This window comes from Podarcis raffonei, chromosome 15 (genome assembly GCF_027172205.1).
Source record: "Podarcis raffonei isolate rPodRaf1 chromosome 15, rPodRaf1.pri, whole genome shotgun sequence".
In the NCBI taxonomy this organism is placed as follows: domain Eukaryota; kingdom Metazoa; phylum Chordata; class Lepidosauria; order Squamata; family Lacertidae; genus Podarcis; species Podarcis raffonei.
The window spans coordinates 26,626,594-26,632,593 of NC_070616.1; the positions used below are offsets into that span (position 1 = coordinate 26,626,594).

At 46.1% G+C, this 6,000-nt stretch overlaps 1 protein-coding gene across 2 annotated transcripts in view; it reads right to left on the reverse strand.

Moving 5' to 3' along the window:
* The window catches only part of DRD2 (dopamine receptor D2), a 74,670-nt gene extending 72,684 nt beyond the window's left edge, over nt 1-1,986 (reverse strand). Inside the window, exon 1 of one of the 2 annotated variants that reach the window (XM_053367226.1) lies at nt 1,113-1,986. The gene's annotated coding sequence lies outside the window, so the exon portion shown is untranslated. The remainder of the gene's footprint in view (nt 1-1,112) is intronic. The other variant, XM_053367225.1, reaches the window with a different exon arrangement.
* Between the last annotated feature and the right edge of the window lie 4,014 nt (nt 1,987-6,000).

Here is a 6,000-nt window from a genome sequence, read left to right on the forward strand (position 1 = left end):
AACAATTGTGTAAAGTAACACTCAAAAGGGATTTTTAAAAAGATGGCTCAAAGTAACTTCTTCATTTAAATGATGGATCTATGCATGCAATGGATGAAGAAGGATCCAGAACCAACTCCCATCTAACATTTGCCACTGATTTCTTGAAAAGAGGAGATAGATTTAAAGCTGAGAAACAGTAGAGGGTAGGATTGCCATAGTCTCAGTCTCACACCTGCAAAATGGGAATAGAGGTGATTGACTTCCCGGTGTTGTGAGACCAAGAAATATCAACAAGAAACACTCTTTGCACATTCAACAATGCTGTGTGAATGGTTGCTTTGGCATAAAAAGATTAATGCCGAAAAGCATACATCTATAATAAAACTGCAGTGATTATGGGGCGAGTTTGCCTGCTGATGTGCAGAAGAGAAGAGGAAGAAGGGTAGTGGAAACAGTACTATATCCAGATGTCTGTCTACATTATTGCATTGGGAGCCGGAGCTCATAAAAAGCTCTGTCTAGGCAGATGCTGTTTCCTCCTCTCCACCCACCTTTCTAAACTTTGCCTTTCATCTTGGGGCAATGCAAAAGGCCTCTGCAAATGCTTCTTGTTCCACAATCACTTCTCATTTGTTTATTCATTTCTTGCAGTCTGGACTTGTTCTGCCTACAGACCTCTGGAGTTGCTCTGATTACTTTGTTATCTGATTAATGGGAGTAAAACAGATTCACTATGACAGATTCTAATATTTTTTTAAAAAAATATATATATATACAAATATTTAATAAACATTACAAGCAACACACACACACACACATACACAAGAGAGCATCTTCGCAGTTTTAACATCTGAAAATCTTTCATACTTGCAACTCTTCCAATCTTCATTCTGGTAAAAAAGGGGTTTTCTAAGTGAAAAGTATTCAGTTGTTCTCTCAAGTCATGCTTATACAATACATATTTCTTTGTATTTTGATACCCCCATCTTTTTGTGCCCCCTACAAATAGGTGAATTTGTAATACTTTACTATTTATTGAGCCATTGCTACAACTAAACCTTTTACACCCTTAGAAGACAGTTTCTGCTATCCTTGAAGAGAAAGTGAAATACTGATGATTTTGCCCTTACCTTCAAGCCATAAGATAAGACAGCGAGAACCACGAACCACAGTGCTGACTTCACGTCTTGACCTGTATATCCAAAAGTTTCCACGTTTTTGCTCCTCTCTTCCTCCTCTTCTCACTTCTCCCTGCTTCCTGCCAGACTTCCCATCTCCATGGGATCTCTGGAGATACCCAGAGAGAAGGCAAGGCTAGTAGGGTCTTGCCAAACCAGCATGGATCCCCCCAGTGGAGAAGAGGCACTCTCCCGGAATTTCCCCCCACCAGGAAAGACTATTTCTGTTCTGAGACAGAACCGCCTGAGGCTAGGGAGGGTCAGCCTCTTGGAAAAAGGGACATTGACTGGGTAGGAGCTCCCACCCTATGGATTTAGCCTTTGCCTCCTCGGAGAGAATGTCCTCCAACTTCTCAGGAGAGCAGCTTGAGTTGGGCAAAGCTCTTATGTCGCTCCGTTTAAGGGAGACAGGGTTTCTTGAAGTGGGGTTCATGCGAACAGGGCGCTCCTCCCTTTCATTCTCTTGTTGAGTTTATAATAACAATAGGAGGAGGAGATAAGGGAAAGGGAATCTTGAAAGGTGAGCCAAAGCTTTGTGATGCTGTTCCGAGAAGCAAAAGCTCTGGAGATCCTTCCCCTCCTCCCACTCCCGTCGGCTTCCCAGGGGATAGCGGCCGCTGGCTGGCGAGGAACTTGCTGAGCGCACCTCAGCCGGAGTTGCACTGCCTCTACTCAGAACCAAAACGGAACACCCGGGAGACGCAGAGGTGGGAAGATAATTCAGCACCAAGAGGACGGACAGCTCCGACGGAGTCGGCGAAAGGGAAGGAAAAGAAGAGGGAGGAGGCGGTGGCTCAGGTTGGGGCGGAGACTCGTGTGTGTGTGTGTGTGTGTGTGTGGTATAGTGTTGACGGGTAAGAAACAGACCGTGACCCGCCTGGCACTGCTACAAGCCCTAGGCAGCCAGTGGCACACGATTCCCTTACGTTGAAGGGAGCAGCTGCTTTGCACACGCAGGCGCACCCCGTCGGCACGGACCTCCGATGCAGCTGAGTCTGGTGTCAGGCACACGAGGAGTGCGGGGGGGGGAGCGCTCTAAAGTCACAAGCAAAGATCGAGAGACAAAAGGATGTCGAACTAGAGGTGAGAAAGAGATTCAGAACAGATTAGAGAGCTGCGGGACAGATCGATAGACGGAGCTTTGATAGGACCTCGGAGAGCTCCCAAAGGGATACACGGAAAACCGCCATTCATCCTAATGGAGAGAAGTATCTGGCAATACCAAAGTGTATTGATACACATGTAGAAATGGGTAGATTTCAGCGGAAATGGGGGGGGGGTCACAGCGCTGTTTGCGTGAATGGAAGAAGGGGTGTAGAGAGACGAGTTAGATGGATGCAGGGGGAAATCTCAAACAGACACTAATGGGTCAGGGTTGAGAGGGACGACCGAATGGTGCTGAGGAGCTGTTCAGGCGCATACAGACAACCCTGGGTTGCTTTCAACACACAATGTCCTTAGACTGTTGCACTAAACACTATTGCGTCCATTTATCCTGGAACATGATGGAACGGCAGAGAGCCCTAAAAATGACGATGCATCTAGCCTAGCTTTATGTTCCCAACAGCTGGAAGCTCACAAAAGGTCATGGAGGTGACAGCCACCACAGCCTCATTGCCTTCCCTCAGCACCTGGGCCTTGGAGGTTGGTTGGCTTTAAATGTGGATGTTTCATTATCATGAGGAAGTTGGGTATTAGCCTGGTAAAGAGGAGACTGAGAGGAGATATGATAGCCACCTTCAAATACAGTGGTACCTCTGGTTACGTACTTAATTCGTTCCGGAGGTCTGTTCTTAACCTGAAACTGTTCTTAACCTGAAGCACCACTTTAGCTAATGGGGCCTCCTACTGCTGCTGCGCCGCCACCACGTGATTTCTGTTCTCATCCTGAAGCAAAGTTCTTAACCCGAGGAAATATTTCTGGGTTAGCGGAGTCTGTAACCTGAAGTGTATGTAACCTGAAGCGTATGTAACCCGAGGTACCACTGTATCTAAAGGGCTGTCACATGGAAGATGGAGCAAGCTTGTTTTGTCCTGCTCTGGAGAGTAGGATTCAAACCAAGGGCTTCAAGTTACAAGAAAGGAGAGTCAGACTCAACATCAGGAAGAACTTTCTGACATTAAGAGCTGTTCAACAGTAGAACAGATTCTCTTGGAAGGTGGTGAACTCTCCTTCATTGGAAGTTTTTAAGCAGAGGTTGGGTGGCCATCTGTCATGGATGTTTTAGTTGAGACTTCTGCACTGCAGGGGGATGGACTAGATGAGGCTCAGGTTCCCTTCCAACTCTACAATTCTATGATTCTATGATCATGGCTAGAAGCCGCTCACAGGCATTTCCCCCTAGGAATCCTTAAAAATTAAATCCTTTAAAACCTGTCTGATCTAGTGACAATTGGAACAGTGAGCCCCACATGAATTATGTACAGAAATGTCTGTCCAGAACTGACCAATCAACTTTTGTTGATGACTCCTGAGGAAAATACCTCTTTAGCCACACTGATCATAATTGTATCCCTTTAGTCACTGCTTCCAAACTAAACAAGTCCCAAGTGCTCCAGATGTTACTGGCAGGGAAGATGTGCCAACCCCTTGGAACCACAGAATTGTTCAGTAGGAAAGGGACTCAGAAGGTATCCAATCTTATGTGGTCTTCAACCTTGGATCCCCAGATGCTGCTGGACTACGGTCCCCATAATTCCCAGACAGCTTATCCAACTGTCAGGGTTGAAGGGAGTTGTAGTCTGACAGTATCTGGGGACCCAAGGTTGAAGAACACTGATCTAGCCCATAGTTCCTCCTCAATGTAGGAATCACTCAGTGACAGCATTTCTGACCACCATCTTCTGTAGCAAACAGTTCCACTGTTGAGCAGCTCTTCCCATTAGGAATCTTCTCCTAAAGTTTAGCAGAAATCTGCTTCCCAACCATTTCCTTCAGTGGGTTCTAGTCCTGCCCTCTGGGATCTTTTCTATATTCTCGCTTGGCAGCTGCTCAGAGATCTGAAAATGGCTATTGGGTTTCCCTTCATCCTCTCTCTTCCCCAGGGTAACCATCCCCATCCCCATCCCCCTCACCTTCAACCATACTTAATCAGGCTTGCGCCATTGTAACGCTGCACCATTGCATTGTCCTACAGATTTCGCTGCCCTAGCTCACCTCCGTGAATCACAACCTTGCACTAGTACAAAGCCCCCTGCAGTTGATCATCTCCACTTTTTCCTTGCCCAGCAGACCAAGGCATGGAATTGTCAGTGTTTTGCCCACACTACCCCTATTGTATACTTTACAATGACCTTTATTTATTCATTTACTAGTAGTCTCATACCCAGTGTTGGTTGAGGATTCGAAGGAACCAAAAAGATTGGTGCAGATCCTCAGAGAACAGATGGGCAAACAAATTTCCAGAAGACATAATAGATTATGATATATTTATATCCCACCTGTCCTCTGAGGAGCTGAAGATGGCATGGCAGACATGGTTCTGCCACTCCCTATTTTATTCTCACAGCAACCTTTTGAGGTAGGTTAGGCTGAGACAGTGACTGACCCAAGGCTGCCCAGTGAGCTTCATGGCTGAGTGGGGAGTTGAACCCTGGTCTCCCAGGTCCTAGTCCAGTGCTCCAAACACTACTATACCACACTGTCCCCAACCATCACACCAGAGCTGATGGAAGCATCTGTAGGGCAACAGGTTGTAAGGAAGGCTGCTTTACAATATCTGCACCTTTAGCAAAATCTTCTTATGCTGAGTAGCAATGTCTTTTTCTTACGCTTCCCAAGTAAACTGGGGAGCATTTCTGTGTTGCCCTTTCCATCTGTCTAATATAATCTGCTTTCTGCTCAAACTGCAGTAGTTATAGGTCACCTCTTATTATATATTTATCCCTGGGTCTTAATATCCTTTTGTGCTTCATCACAGAGTCAACGCATTCATTTCCCGACGAACAACAGGCAGTGCGAGGCACAAATTATTGCTTTCAGATATTTCAGCTTCTTCTAAGCTCAGAAAGCCACTTGTAATTATTTTAGACCACTGTGCCTTTTAGCAACCCCCTCCCCCCACCCGCAATTCTCTTTTATATCCAGCCACTGGCAGGGAAAGGGGGGTGGTGGCAGGGTTAGAACAGAAAAATAGCAGTGCTGTTAATATAAAATTGCAAGTGCCACAGCAGAGCTGGGAACAGGAGACACTACAGATTAGGACTTTGCTTTCCATTGATTCTTTATCACGTGTCAAGGCTGTATGTGCCAATCAATACAGCCATTTTTATTTACAGGCTTCAATAATGCAGTGGGGGTGTTGTGCAGCTGTCCCTAATAATCTTATTTATATTGGCTGTCACCTCGTTTTTCCTCTCTCATTAAGAACGGTTCCGTGCCTGCCCGCCCATGTGATGGAATGAATGACAAGAGAACAGGGAGCCTGTGTCCCTCCTGATGTTTCTGAACCACAACTACCACCATCCCTGGCCATTGGCCATGCTGGCTGCTCAGAGCTGGAATCCAACTGCATCTCCCCAGGCTCCCCATCCCTGAATTAGAATACACAAAGTTGTCTGCTGGATCAAACTTGTGTGTGTGTGTGTTCCCATGTGACCCAGCATCCTCTTTTGAAGAGCTCCAAGCCATATGCCTCTGAGGCAACCACAGATAGTGTACGAAGACAACAGACTTATTCTGCCATTCCCCCTGTATCCCTTGAGAAGTAGACTGCACCCAAGCATGGAGGTTGCATCTTAGTCATCCTAAAATCACAGCAATCTCAAGAGAGTTACACTAGCTACATTATATCCAACCACCCTCAGTCCCTAGATCTCATGTTCCTCCTCCATTCTTACA